Source organism: Protopterus annectens, chromosome 10.part0 (assembly GCF_019279795.1).
Source record: "Protopterus annectens isolate FY-2018-M chromosome 10.part0, PAN1.0, whole genome shotgun sequence".
Classification (NCBI taxonomy): domain Eukaryota; kingdom Metazoa; phylum Chordata; order Ceratodontiformes; family Protopteridae; genus Protopterus; species Protopterus annectens.
Window position 1 is genome coordinate 1,709,090,969 of NC_056744.1, and position 16,136 is coordinate 1,709,107,104.

A 16,136-nucleotide genomic window follows, 5' to 3' on the forward strand; every position below is an offset into this window, starting at 1 on the left:
ACAAGCGCACTCTCAGGCGCCGGGCGGAGTTCGCTGAAGATTTTTTCAGCGAAAAATTCGCTTACACAATGCCGTCGGAACTTCCGACATCACAAACTCCCAAGAAACGAAAAGACCGGGACCGACATCCTCGGCCCGCGTCTACCACCGACTCCACGCCAAAACCTATCGCGAGTGCTCCGGTTCCCTCTGAGACGGTCTCTCCACCGCTCCGAACCAAAGACACCGCATTACCGACGACTCCGATTCCGGATATCACTCCGACGCCAGTTATTGATTTTCCTCCGGATACCGAAACTGAGGAAATGCCCGAGACCATTTTTGTAGACAAGGTCACTCCTGCACGTGGAGCTGCCAGGCCTTCTATGGCCATGTCTATTAAGGCCTACACCAGGGCTAAGGCAGCCAGCAAAACAAAACATCTTACTACTAAAACCTTACCTCAGCCTACTCCAGAGACACAAATTATGTCTATGGCTGCTGACTTAATTTTTATGATTAGAGGTTCACAAGCCCATCCTGAGAGAGGATCCCAGCCTCCTTCTGATAAAAGACCCCGGGTTGAACCCTCTGACCCTATTCCATCAGATGAAGATTCTGAGGGCTCTGTCCACTCTGATAGCCAGGAAGAGCTCTTCCAGACCTATGAGGACTCGGACGCAGAGGATTCCATCCCCTTGGCCTCCCCTCCTGAGGATATTTCTTTTGGGGAAGTTCTGCATACCATGAGGGAACATTTCAAGTGGCATGGCCAGGAATATTCTGATTCCAGAAAACGCCTTCGGACTTTCCTTAAGAAGCCCCAGCATAGGCCTTTAGCTATTCCTCCTGTACTTGATGTTTTGGATGATTTATATTCTGACTCTAGTGTTACCCCTGACTCTCTTCCTCCTGCTCCAGCCAAGCCAGACAGGTATTACAGGGTCCCAGAAACACATTCCCATTTATTCAGGGCCCATACTGCTGATTTGGAAACTATTTCACAGGGGCCTAAAGGAGTTTCAGCTTCCACCTCTAAAAATCCATTGCCCTCCAACAGGGAAGCTAGTCATTAGAGAGATGGGGCAAAAAGGTTTACACATCCACTACCTTATCTATGAGAGCTTTGAATTGCCTTTTTCATATGTTACAATATCAGGATTTCCTGTTAGAAGATGTACAAAAAACATTGGCCACTCCTGATCCTTTAGACAGGAAGGCTTTGCAGGAAGCTGTACATAACACTCAGCAAGTAAGCAATCACTTCCTGCAGTGTGGATATGATGCACTGGAAGCTTCATGTAGGGCAGCTATGACAGGGGCAGTCATTCATAGACATGCATGGTTAAAAGATCAACCTCTACCAGATCATGTAAAGGCAAAACTTCTGGATGCACCTTTGGAAAAGAACAAGCTTTTGGTGCTAATGCTAAGGATGTGTTAAAGACCATCGAGGAAAAAGCAAAATCAGTTCAGACGGTGAAAGATTTCCTCCAGGTTCAACCCCCCAGATTCAGTAGGAATTGGCCTTCAAAAAACTGGTCCTTTCCTAATCCAGAAAAGTTTCAAAGGGGTAAAACAGGCGTGGCGAGGAAGAGGCCAATACAGAGGTCCTTACAGGGGACGACAATGGCAGCCAGGAAACCAAAGAAGTGACGCAGGGGTTTCACCTGCCCCACAGCCACAATCTCAATGACTTTCCTCTACTACCGCCAACCAGGGAACAAATAGAAGCTCCCTTGGGCGGGAAATTATCTCTGTTTGCAGAAAATTGGCACAGACTGACAAAGGACAAATGGATTTTGGACATTATAGACCGAGGCTACAGGTTCCATTTTCATACCTTGCCAAGAAAACAAGGCATGCCAAACCTACCACAAAACCAGAGGGCAGAGGCTATCAAGCAAATCTCTCTGCTGACTTGGATGAAAGCAATAGAAAGAGTTCCACAACAAGAACAAGGCCAGGGGTTTTACTCAAGACTGTTCCTTGTTCCAAGAAAAGAATCTCAATGAAGACCAATACTGGATTTGTCCGCATTAAACACCTTTCTCATAGTACCAAAGTTCAAAATGCTGACTCTACAGCAACTCCTTCCCATGCTGGGCAAGGGGTCTTGGCTGATTAATCTGGACCTCAAGGAGGCATATCTGCATGTCCCTATCAGACACAGCTGCAGAAGATACCTCAGATTTCTTGCAGGGCCAGAGCATTATCAATTCTCAGCATTGCCATTTGGCTTATCTACTGCGCCCAGAGTATTCACAAAATGCCTGGCTTCAGTAATTGCTCATTGCAGGCTCCAGGGGATACAAATTTACCCGTACCTGGACGACTGCCTCATACAAGCGGACGACAAATTGATGTTGACAAAAAACTTGGACTATGTCATATGATTACTTCAAGCTCTGGGATACACAGTCAACTTCCAAAATTCAAGACTGCAGCCATCCCAGCAAATAATCTTCTTAGGAGCCAAATTAGACACAGCTTCTCAAATGGCTTACCTGACAATAGACAAGCAAGAGAAGTTAAGTCATTACTTCAAAGGTTTAGCAAAACTCACCCAGATGACTGCAAGGAGATTCCTACAGGCCCTGGGTTACGTGGCATCCAGCATTCTCCTGGTTCCATTAGCAAGACTACACATGAGAAAGCTTCAATGGTACCTAAAAAGCATTTGGTCTCAGCACAGCAACAACTTGGAGACAACCATACCGCTCATTCCATGCCTACAAAAGGAATTCCTATGGTGGGCCTCGGTGAGCCAGGCAAACACAGGTATGTCATTCAAAAAACCACAGATAACACAGACCATGACCACAGACGCCTCAGACCTTGGATGGGGGGCGCACATGGAAGGCAGGTGTATACAAGGACAATGGTCTCCAAAGGAAACACATCTGCATATAAATCAAAAGGAAATGCTGGCAGTAATGCATGCCATCAAGGCCTTTCAACACCAACTTCAGCAAGGCCATTTACTGATACAGACAGACAACACCACTGTGATGTGGTATATAAACAAGCAAGGGGGCACCCCTCTTACCCCCTTTGCAGACTGACAATGCATCTTTGGGAAAAATCACTGAGCCTAAACATCCAGTTACAATCCCAGTTTGTTCCAGGCAAAGGCAATGTGTTGGCGGACAGCCTAAGCAGGAATTTCACAGATCCACATGAGTGGAGGTTACATCCGAAGATCTTCACACAACTCACTTTGACATGGGGCAGGCCAGAAGTAGACCGATTTGCCTCTCACCTCAACCATCATCTACAAAAATTCTGCACAAGGACATACCATCCAAAAGCTTGGAAAATAGATGCTCTCTCATTCAACTGGAACTTCCTAACAATCTATGCATTCCCACCTCTGCCACTGATGACCTCAGTATTACTAAAGATCAAAGCAGAGAGACCCAAGGGAATCATAATAGCTCTGGACTGGACAAGACAACACTGGTACCCACTACTACGGAGCATATGTCACACCAGGAGGTGGGCCCTTCCCCAATGGCCTCTACTTTTGACTCAACACAATTTCAAAACAGTGCATCCAAACCTTCAGACACTGCAGCTAACAGCCTGGGAGATCCCATAAATAACCTCAACCTATCTTTCTCCAAGGAAGTTCAGCGGATACTAACAGAGGCTCGAAGACCATCCACCAGAAAGGTTTACTTAGCAAAATGGAAGAGATTCAGCAATTGAAATACCAGCAAGGGACATGATGCATCATTGTTGAACATCCCACTCATCTTGGAATATTTGGTGGATATGCTAAAGAACGGCCTCTCATATTCTTCCATAAAGATACATGCATCAGCTATTTCAGCTAGATATAACACTGATCCTCCTGTCTTTTCACACCCTTTGCTAAGGCAATTCCTCAGGGGAATCAAGAACATCAAGCCACCAAGAAAGGCCCCAGTGCCAGTCTGGGACCTCAATTTTGTCCTAGAAAAACTGACTCTACCTCCATTTGAGCCAGCAGCTTCAGTTGACTTGCAATTTCTCTCATGGAAGACAGCTTTCCTGTTGGCAATTACCTCAGCAAGAAGGGTTTCGGAACTACAGGCCCTAATGGCAATACCACCGTTCATAATTTTTCACAGAGACAGGGTTTCATTAAGGACCAACCCTACTTTTATGCCAAAGGTGGTATCTAGGGTTTCTTTAAATCAAGCTATTCATCTGCCTGCTTTCTTCACCAATCCTGAGAATAAGGGGGAAAGACTGTTACATACCTTGGACATTCACAGACAACCCGATACTATCTGGACAGAACCAAGGCCAGTAGGAAGTCTGAACAACTTTTGTAGCTTACGCCCCTGCAGTCCAAGGAAAAGCAATTTCAAAACAGACTATTTCAAAATGGATTGGACATTGCATCAGATTTTGTTATTCCTTTCATGGAAAGACTGTTCCAGCCAATGTCAGACCACATTCCACAAGAGCTACAGCCACCTCTACAGCATTCTTAAGAGGGGTGCCTACTAAGGACATTCTAGAAGCTGCTACATGGAGCTCCGTGCATACATTCTCCAAACACTACAATCTCCCTCTATACTCCAGATCCAGAGCAGGCTTTGCTTTGGCAGTCCTGCAGGGTTTGATTGCCACACCATCTTTTTCCTAGAGCATTCCTCCTCCCCCAGCTAAGCTATGGTATTCTACCCATATGTTATGACTGCAGTTGCATTCTTGAAGGACATAGTACAGTTTTGTACCTACCATAAATGTAGATGTCCGATAGACATGCAACTGCCGTCGGATTTTCCCTCCCTCCATACCCCTCTATGCCTAGGGTCCACTCCTATCCCTGTTTCTCTTAGCTGGGGATATCTGTTATGGTGTATTTGTTTTATTGCTCATTTATTTCTCTGGAATCCTGTTTTTGTCTTCCAATTTGATTACAGCCTTCCTTGGAGGGCACCTGGCATCTGGGGCAAGAAACACTGAAGAAGATGGCGTCGGCTGATGCTTATGTACTCCAGCCGCTCTGACGTCGGAGAGAAATGCGACATCAGCCGACGTCGGACCCAGACTTTGGAATCCGGCTGACCGAGGGCTGCCTGAGGCAGGACAACCCATATGTTATGACTGCAGTTGCATGTCTATCGGACATCTACATTTATGGTAGGTACAAAACTGTACTTTTTCCTTCCATCTTATCAGCCTTTCTGAATGTGATTTGGAAAACTTAATTGTTAAGTAAAGTAAATAGTGTTAACATTTCAAGCACAATACATTAATTTATAATTTATTTTAAAAATGTAAAATACCTGCATTACCTATAAATAATTGTACTTCCACGGTGGTGCAGCGGTAGTGTTGTTGCCTCACATTAAGAGGTTCTCCCGTTCGATTCTCAGCTTGGGTTGGGAGTGCCTTCTGTGTGGAGTCTGCATGTCCTCCCCGCGGTTGAGTGGGCGTTCGAAAGACATGCGTTGAATGGGTGTGCCTTCATTGAAGGTTGGGCATCGGGCTGGCAACTCGACATCATAAAAAAACAACTGGCAATCATTAGCGGACTGGAGTTCCGCTGTGGCGACCCCTAACCAGGAAAAGCCGAAAGACAAACAACAACATATAAATAATTGTCATTGTCTTTGCATCAGATATGCTGCTGAAGCCTGAGTCTGTGTAAAGTACACTTGTATAAGCAGTACTTCAAGAAGGCATGTTATCTGTATAGTCTTTAGTAAGTTGTGGGTAAACTCAACTTGTAAACCATCTGAAAATTTCTCAGAGTCAATCTGTGTGCTGCAAAGGCCAGGATCCATTTTACACTGCCTTACACCCTGATGTTACTTGTTACAGACCTGCTGTATAATCCACACTGGGATATGGAATGCTTAAGTGACTGCTTCCATGAAGGTTGGAACCAAACAGCTAAAGTTAAAGACTTTAGCTCTGAGGGGGGTCTGTTTTCCATACTGCCGTGGAGGGGGCTTCACTCCTGCACATCCTTGCTTTAATATGCTTGGCTCCAAGGACATACAGTCTAGAGCGCGTTAACAACTTTTAGGGAAATGGTTGGTTGCTTAAGTGGGGGCTTGATTGTGCCTTCACATTGACCAGTGCAATCTTCAATTCATAATGATAAAAAAGAGTGAAGTGCTTGTATTAGACAAAAATCAGTACATGTCACTGTAGACACAGTGATTATTTTATGTATTATACAGTACATGTCACTGTAGAGACAGTGATTATTTTATGTATTATACAGTACGTCACTGTAGAGACAGTGATTATTTTATGTATTATACAGTACATGTCACTGTAGAGACGGTGATTATTTTATGTATTATACAGTACATGTCACTGTAGAGACGGTGATTATTTTATGTATTATACAGTACATGTCACTGTAGAGATGGAGATTATTTTATGTATTATACAGTACACGCTGTAGAGACGGTGATTATTTTATGTATTATACAGTACATGTCACTGTAGAGATGGAGATTATTTTATGTATTATACAGTACACGCTGTAGAGACGGTGATTATTTTATGTATTATACAGTACACATCGCTGTAGAGACAGTGATTATTTTATGTATTATACAGTCCACGTCGCTGTAGAGACGGTGGTTATTTTATGTATTATACAGTACACGTCACTGTAGAGACGGTGATTATTTTATGTATTATACAGTACACCGCTGTAGAGACGGTGATTATTTTATGTATTATACAGTACACGTCGCTGTAGAGACGGTGATTATTTTATGTATTATACAGTCCACGTCGCTGTAGAGATGGTGGTTATTTTATGTATTACACAGTACACGTCGCTGTAGATATGGTGGTTATTTTATGTATTACACAGTGCACGTTGCTGTAGAGATGGTTATTTCATGTATTACACAGTGCACGTCGCTGTAGAGATGGTGGTTATTTCATGTATTATACAGTGCACGTCGCTGTAGAGATGGTGGTTATTTCATGTATTATACAGTGCACATCGCTGTAGACATGGTGGTTATTTCATGTATTATACAGTGCACGTCGCTGTAGAGACAGTGGTTATTTCATGTATTATACAGTGCATGTCGCTGTAGAGATGGTGGTTATTTCATGTATTATACAGTGCACGTCGCTGTAGAGATGGTGGTTATTTCATGTATTATACAGTGCACGTTGCCATAGAGATGGTGGTTATTTCATGTATTATACAGTGCACATCGCAGTAGAGACTGTGGTTATTTCATGTATTATACAGTGCACGTCGCCGTAGAGATGATGGTTATTTCATGTATTATACAGTGCACGTCGCCCTAGAGACGGTGGTTATTTCATGTATTATACAGTGCACGTCGCCATAGAGATGGTTATTTCATGTATTATACAGTGCATGTCGCCATAGAGAAGGTGGTTATTTCACGTATTATACAGCGCACGTCACCGTAGAGACGGTGGTTATTTCACGGATTATACAGTGCACGTTGCCATAGAGACGGTGGTTATTTCATGTATTATACAGTGCACATTGCAGTAGAGACTGTGGTTATTTCATGTATTATACAGTGCACGTCGCCGTAGAGACGGTGGTTATTTCATGTATTATACAGTGCACGTCGCCGTAGAGATGGTGGTTATTTCATGTATTATACAGTGCACGTCGCCATAGAGATGGTGGTTATTTCATGTATTATACAGTGCACATCGCCGTAGAGACGGTGGTTATTTCATGTATTATACAGTGCACGTCGCTGTAGAGACGGTGGTTATTTCATGTATTATACAGTGCACGGCGCCATAGAGATGGTGGTTATTTCATGTATTATACAGTGCACGTCGCCATAGAGACAGTGGTTATTTCATGTATTATACAGTGCACGTCGCCGTAGAGATGGTGGTTATTTCATGTATTATACGGTGCACATCGCCGTAGAGATGGTGGTTATTTCATGTATTATACGGTGCACGTCTCTGTAGAGACGGTGGTTATTTCATGTATTATACGGTGCACATCGCCGTAGAGACGGTGGTTATTTCATGTATTATATGGTGCACGTCTCTGTAGAGACGGTGGTTATTTCATGTATTATACGGTGCACATCGCCGTAGAGGCGGTGGTTATTTCATGTATTATACGGTGTACATCGCCGTAAAGATGGTGGTTATTTCATGTATTATACAGTGCACGTCGCCGTAGAGGCGGTGGTTATTTCATGTATTATACGGTGCATGCCGCCGTAGAGACAGTGGTTATTTCATGTATTATACGGTGCACGCCACCATAGAGACGGTGGTTATTTCATGTATTATACAGTGCACGTCGCCGTACAGACGGTGGTTATTTCATGCATTATACTGTGCACGTCACCGTACAGACCGTGGTTATTTTATGCATTATACGGTGCACGTCACCGTAGAGACGGAGGTTGTTTTATGCATTATACGATGCACGTCACCATAGAGACGGTGGTTATTTTATGCATTATACGGTGCACGTCACCGTAGAGACGGTGGTTATTGTATGCATTATACGGTGCACATCACCATAGAGACGGTGGTTATTTTATGCATTATACGGTGCACGTCACTGTAGAGATGGTGGTTATTTTATGCATTATACGGTGCACGTCACCGTAGAGATGGTGGTTGTTTTATGCATTATACAGTGCACGTCGCCATAGAGATGGTGGTTATTTCATGTATTATACAGTGCACGTCGCCGTAGAGATGGTGGTTATTTCATGTATTATACGGTGCACGTCACTGTAGAGACGGTGGTTATTTCATGTATTATACGGTGCACGTCATCGTACAGACGGTGGTTATTTTATGCATTATACAGTGCACGTCACCATAGAGATGGTGGTTATTTTATGCATTATACGGTGCACGTCACCATAGAGACGGTGGTTGTTTTATGCATTATACGGTGCACGTCACCGTAGAGATGGTGGTTATTTTATGCATTATACGGTGCACGTCACCGTAGAGATGGTGGTTGTTTTATGCATTATATGGTGCACGTCACCGTGGAGACGGTGGTTGTTTTATGCATTATATGGTGCACGTCACCGTAGAGACGGTGGTTGTTTTATGCATTATATGGTGCACGTCACCGTAGAGACGGTGGTTGTTTTATGCATTATACAGTGCACGTCACCTTAGAGACGGTAGTTATTTTATGCATTATACAGTGCAGGTCACAGTAGAGATGGTGGCTAGTTTATGCATTATACAATGCAGGTCACTGTAAAGATGGTGGCTAGTTTATGCATTATACAGTGCACGTCACCATAGAGACGGTGGCTATTTCATGCATTATACAGTGCACGTCACCGTAGAGACGGTGGCTATTTTATGCATTATACAGTGCACGTCACCATAGAGATGGTGGCTATTTTATGCATTATACAGTGCACGTCACCATAGAGATGGTGGCTATTTTATGCATTATACAGTGCACGTCACCGTAGAGATGGTGGCTATTTTATGCATTATACAGTGCACGTCACCGTAGAGACGGTGGCTATTTTATGCATTATACAGTGCACATCACCATAGAGACGGTGGCTATTTTATGCATTATACAGTGCACGTCACTGCAGAGACGGTAGCTATTTTATGTCTTATACAGTGCATGTCACTGCAGAGACAGTGGTTATTTAATGTCTTATACAGTACATGTCATGTCACTGTAGAGAATGTGATTATTTTCTGGTTTACAGTGGTTTTCAGGTGAATTTTCCAAAGTTTATAAGGTAAATATTAAAGCAGTGCAAAACAAATAAACATGTCCACCAGTGCAGGAGTCTCTGAAAAATGCAGCTTGAGTTCCACCATTGAAGAGTGACGGATCAAGCTGCACGTCTTCATGACGGGTACCATTTCTGCAGTAACTTATATCATATGGGTGGTATTCCAGGTTGTAAAATTCTGTCCACTGTGGTCAATAAGGCTTAGCGGTACATTTTTATAAGTAGTAGTAATTAACATGTCTACGTTAAGCAAGACTGTCACTGGAATTAATGAAAGGAAGGAACTCGGAAGTACAGCTCCAGTAACTGGTAAATGTGAAATGTAAGCTAAACATAGAACAACACTACAACTGGAGAATGCTTGCTCATATGTGGTACAAAATGAATTCATTTTGAGACCTTGTATCTACTAAATGGCATATTTTATGAATTGTTTATCACTTTTAGACAGGCTGTGGTAACTTTAGTGCATACTCGGTTATAGCGAAAATTGGCAAATCTTCTGAACACTGAGGCGAATGCTTAGAGTTTGAGCAAATGCTCTGGCCAACTGTAAAATGAGGACTTGTTAACTCCACAATCCTGCATTAAAATGCTTTCCTGAAAAGGTTCTACTGCACAGCATGTGGTGTTCTTTGATGTATTGTGCAGTCCGTTATCTGTGGGTGAAATTCAGAGATGTACCATGTAGGGTCCATGTACAGAGAAATGCAGGGGAAAAAGACCCAGTTCCATTTCTGAGGTAACTAGACAATCAGGGCTGCAGAAGTAATTAACGACTGTGCACCAAGCAGGCAGCTGATGCCAAAAACATATACAAATGAGGTACACAGTACAAGTAAGAGTGCTAACACTGTTCAAAGAAGGATACTGTGTGATAACACTGTTTACACAAATTATATTACATCACATTTACAAAGTGTGCTAGCACCAGTTTGGTATGAAGAAAGCACAACCTGTGACTCCCCTAGCTATTCCAACAGTTTGTACACACCTATATGGGGAAAATAACCTTCTTTTATCCATGTTTCACTATATAAATCTAAAACTGCTGCCGATTACAACAGTAGCAGAATAATGTCTGCTTCAGGCACTGGTCTAACGTACACATCCCTGCAGCACATGGAGCAGGGAAAGGTTCTCATTCTTGTCACAACAGGAGTGGTTGTAGCAGCTGTTACAACACATCAGCACTGCAACTACTTCCACAGACACCACGGCTTTGCTCTCTTCAGATAGCTTGTGTTCACTATGATCGAATGTAAACACTTCAGATGCTGGTACCACACATCAGCACTACAACTGCTTCCACAGACACCACGGCCTTTGTTTACTTTAGATAGCTTGTGTTCACTATGATCGAATGTAAACACTTCAGATGCTGTTACAACACATCAGCACTACAACTGCTTCCACAGACACCGTGGCCTTTGTTTAGATAGCTTGTGTTCACTATGATCGAATGTAAACACTTCAGATGCTGGCGCAACACATCAACACTACAACTGCTTCCACAGTCACCGTGGTCTTTGTTTAGATAGCTTGTGTTCACTATGATCGAATGTAAACACTTCAGATGCTGGTACAACACATCAGCACTACAACTGCTTCCACAGACACTGTGGCCTTTGTTTACTTTAGATAGCTTGTGTTCGCTATGATAGAATGTAAACAATTCAGATGCTGGTGCAACACATCAGCACTACAACTGCTTCCACAGACACCGTGGCCTTTGTTTATTGTGTTCACTGTGATCGAATGTAAACATTTCAGATGCTGACGATGTGGTGCAGTGGGATTATGCCTCAGGAAGCACAGGTTATATTAGAAGCCAGAGTACTAAAGGAACTAAGGATGGATAGGAATTGGAGGCCAACAATGGCCCCACCATCCTTCAGGGAGGTGTTAGACAAGGCCAGCGAGGACTGGATATGCACAGTAGCATGATGGCACAGGTTTGCAGAGCCATGCTCTCTCACTGGCTTTAAAGTGGCAGGCACTGCACTGTGCTTTCTGCCCTGAGGGGGTGGTAGGAGTATATCAAAAATCTCTGTAACTCCCTATTCAATTTCTCCAAGTCTTTTGGGTTTGTAACACCATAACGGGAATGGACCCCTTGCCTAATTCAGAGCATGATTAAATTTCATAAAATTAGTGCTGTTTCATTCTTAGACTTGGCAAAATGTGCTCCTATGCAGCACCTGCAGTGTGCCCAGAACTGACTCCTTCTGTAATTCATGTGAAGTTACATGTATTGGTAGCATATCCTAGCACAATTCTAAATTCTTAAAGACCTGTTGCTCCTGCTACTGTTAGAACTATCGGTGTATCTCTCTTTCACATTGATCTCACTTATTTCTGTGATTTTTGATATTTATTACTGTGTCTGTCTGTATGTAAGACACTTATCACTGGGTGTACAACTTTATGGATCAATGCACTTTTGTCTTTTTGTCGGTGACTACTATATCTGATTTTCTCACATCTGTTTTTTGAACTGTTGGTAACGGGTGATTCCCATGTGATATACACGTCATCGTTGTCTGTAATGCTTTGTGGTTCATGTTTCCAGTGCTTCACAACTACTTTAATATTGTAGTGTTTGCACAATCCTCAATGCAACAGTTTTGCCACATTATTTGTGTCTTTCAGTATACAGGTCCCTGCCATAGGTGTATCACATGCAGTAACAACTTGTGTGACTGTTTCTCATTCTTTTTTTTTTTTTTTTACAGAACTTGCATTTGTCTGTTTCTCCCACATATTCAGTAGACTTTGTAAACCAGTTTGTATGTAGTCTCCTATCCTGGGCCACTATTATTAACCTTTAATCTTTTGGTTTCATTTCCTCACTCCTTAACCCTTTGTGCATTAACTCCTGATCAGCATGAGGTTGTTCCTGGAGATGTGTGTACTTGACACACTATTTATGGCGTTTCCACATTTCTTTTGGTTTCAGTTCCTCACTCCTTAACCCTTTGTGCATTAAATCCTGATCAGCATGAGGTTGTTCCTGGAGATGTGTGTACTTGACACACTATTTATAACGTTTCCACATTTCTTTCCTTCTCATCTGATCCTTCTGCTTATATTCTTTCCTTTGTTTTTGACACAGTCAGTTGCCGTCTGATTTTTATTTACTTCTGGTTTGATTTCCATCCCCGCTTGACCCTGAAATGATTCTGATAAACTAAGTCATCTTAGACTTCTCCTCATGCTTTAAAATGTCCACCATGTTTTTACCTGGTGAGGTCAGCAGACATGTATGCAGTCCTACGATTGCATATCTGTAGGTGTAATCAATTTTAAGGAGGCCCATACCCCATTCAAAATGGGAATCTTGGTATAAATTGATTTTTATATATCATTTGATACACATGAAACATTTTTCTTGTTTTCCTGTCTAACTGATCCAATATGTTTTGGTGCTGATTATATTTGTTCATGTTTTATTATCAATCCTTCATCGATTCCCAACTATTTATACATTCCCTCTTGCTCAAGTCCCTTTATATCACATTCCTATCCCAGAGTGATGTTTAGTTGGTGCTACAGCCTTCCTGCTTTAAATGTTGCTTTTGTACATTTATCAAGACCAAATGACATTCTTACATCATCTGAGAAAGTTATAACCACTTGCAGTTGTGCTTTCAACTCCTTATGTGAACTATGCAGTTTTAAATCCTCCAAAAATGAAAAAAATCATGTTAATTTCAAAACACTACATAACAAAGTGACAAAACTAATCAGCAGAGGTAAGAAGTCATATCATTCCCAGCTTCAACTCCAGCATAAAATCAACCCCAGTAAATACATTTTGGCACTTCATATCTTCTCTACTTAACCCTGGAAGAAATGAAGAGCACACCCTGTCACCTGATACCCCTCCGTCACATTGGCACTCCATATCTTCTCTACTTAACCCTGGAAGAAATGAAGAGCACACCCTGTCACCTGATACCCCTCCATCACATTGGCACTCCATATCTTCTCTACTTAACCCTGGAAGAAATGAAGAGCACACCCTGTCACCTGATACCCCTCTGTCACATTGGCACTCCATATCTTCTCTACTTAACCCTGGAAGAAATGAAGAGCACACCCTGTCACCTGATACCCCTCCGTCACAAATAGCCGAAAAGTTTACCAAGCACTTCATAAAATCAATTTAGGACCTACTTACTAACACCATTAATGCTGGACCCCCCACCCTTCAATCTATTCAGATGCCAACCCCAGACCATTAACTACTTCTAACCCTGTCATTATTAAACCCCCTACTCAACAAAATGTCATACAAACCCCATTCTCATTTCAGCCCATACCCACTAACACCATTAAGAAACTGCTACAAAAACTAAAACCCTGCTCTGCCTCAGTTGACGCTCTCTTACCATACTACCTCAAACTGGCTGCTAACTCAGTTACCTACCCAATCAGGATTCTTATAAATAGGTCTTTACCCGAATCAGAAGTCCCTGCAATATGGAAACAATCTCACATCACCCCCATCCACAAAGGAGGTGACTATTTTGATCCATCCAATTTCCGTCCTATATCCATCTTATCACCCATCTCCAAAATTCTTGAGAGAGGTATCCATCAGCAGGTAATGCAATATCTATTGCAAAACAGTCTTTTAAACAAAACACAGCAGGGTTTCAGACCTAGCCTCAGCACAGCTATAGCCCTGTCATCTTTTACAGACACTGTGAACAAGGCCAGAGATGCAGGATGCTATACAGCCTCATTATTCCTTGATCTCTCCAAGGCCGTTGACACAGTGTCTCCCCCCTTACTTTTAAACACACTGTCTGACTTAAGCTTAACACAGTAATATGGTTTCAGAGCTACCTCAAGTATTGTAAACAAGCAGTGAAATGGTCCAATGAACTCTCATCCTTCCTCCACAACCCTACCGGAGTCCCCCAAGGCTCCATCCTAAGACCCCTACTTTTCAACATTTTCACAAATAACCTTCACACTGCCTCTCACCCTGGGACCCTCATTCAGTATGCTGATGATTCTACCATAATCTGCACTGCTCAATCGCTACAGAACTACTTTCAAAAACTCAGCAGTCCTTTATGCAGCTTGAATCCTGGCTAAGAAATGCCCAACTCTTTCTTAATCCAAAGAAGAGAAAACTATTACTCTTTCATGCCAAAAACACCTTCCCTGTCACTGATCATTTCAACATCCTTGCATCTGACAACACTGTCATAGAAACAGTGCAGGAAACCAAACTTCTAGGTGTTATCATTGACAATAAACTTTCATTTGATCCCCATATACAGCAGAATATAAGGAAAACACAAAAAAATTGGATTCTTTTTTGTATATAAACAAACATTTCTTTACTGCACCAACCAAAACTACCCTTGCAAAAACATTTTTACTTCCCTCCCTTCTTTATGGTGCCACTATCTTAACTAACTTGCAAACTTCTACCCTAAGCAAGATGGAACAGTGCTACAACAAAGTTGCAAAGTTTGCCACAAACTCTAAATATTACACACACCCCTGTAAAAACCACACCTAGAATTAAACTGGCTTGAATTCCCCAACCAACTTGCCTTTATTCAGCTATCTACCTTGCACAACCTGATTTTCAAGCCTACTGCCTGCCCTACACTAGCCCATCTAGTCACACCTTACGATACAGTCTTATGACAAACCAAATCAGTCCCTACTATCAGAAGACAAAAATCGCTTAGCTATCTCAAAACCCACAAGAAAACCTAGACACACTCTGTCTCTATACATTGGAATTCACTACCTCTAGCTACCAGGTCTAAGGTCTGAATTAACCAGGGAGGGCAACACACAGGGGGTAGTGCAATGGCCCCCCATATAGGTGAGTACTAAGTTATGATATTTGAGCCCCTTGTGGGACTGCAGACTAATGGTTCCAGGGCGTTTGAAGTAACAAAGTCCAGCAAGCTCAGAGCAGTCATGTTTATACTCATATAAGTCACCTAATTGATGGACGGGTAGTTGAAGTCTCCCATAACCAAGCTGTTTGGCAATATATTGAGTGACTCTAGCAAGTGCAGATAGGCGGTGTAATTCCCCTGGTTCATGGTGGGGGTCCTGTAGCTAACTGTGATGTGGTGGGGTATTTTACCTATAGTTATTTGGACCTGGAGAAGCTCAAAAGAATTGTACTGTTTTACCAGTCATGAGGTGTATTTGGATTTAATGAATTTTACACCTCCACCTTTGGTTCTTTCATGCTTGTTTTGGGGTCTGAATGTGTGAAAGGTATTGTAGCCAAGTACGACTGGGGTGCTCTCTGTGGCCTTGAACCAAGTCTCCATGACTGCACAGATGTCAGCATCTTCCAAGGTGAGGAATGCTTCCAGGGAGTGCAGTTTACTGTTTAGACTCCTAGCATTAAGCAGCAAGATGTTGAGTTTGTCTTTGTCTCTA

At 42.5% G+C, this 16,136-nt stretch overlaps 2 protein-coding genes across 2 annotated transcripts in view; one reads left to right on the top strand and one right to left on the bottom strand.

The window, feature by feature from the left end:
* The window catches only part of LOC122814457, a 1,903,843-nt gene that overhangs the window by 1,097,166 nt on the left and 790,541 nt on the right, over positions 1 to 16,136 (bottom strand).
* LOC122813945 (nuclear factor 7, brain-like) overlaps positions 1 to 16,136 on the top strand; it is an 87,900-nt gene that overhangs the window by 53,283 nt on the left and 18,481 nt on the right. The window lies entirely within an intron of this gene.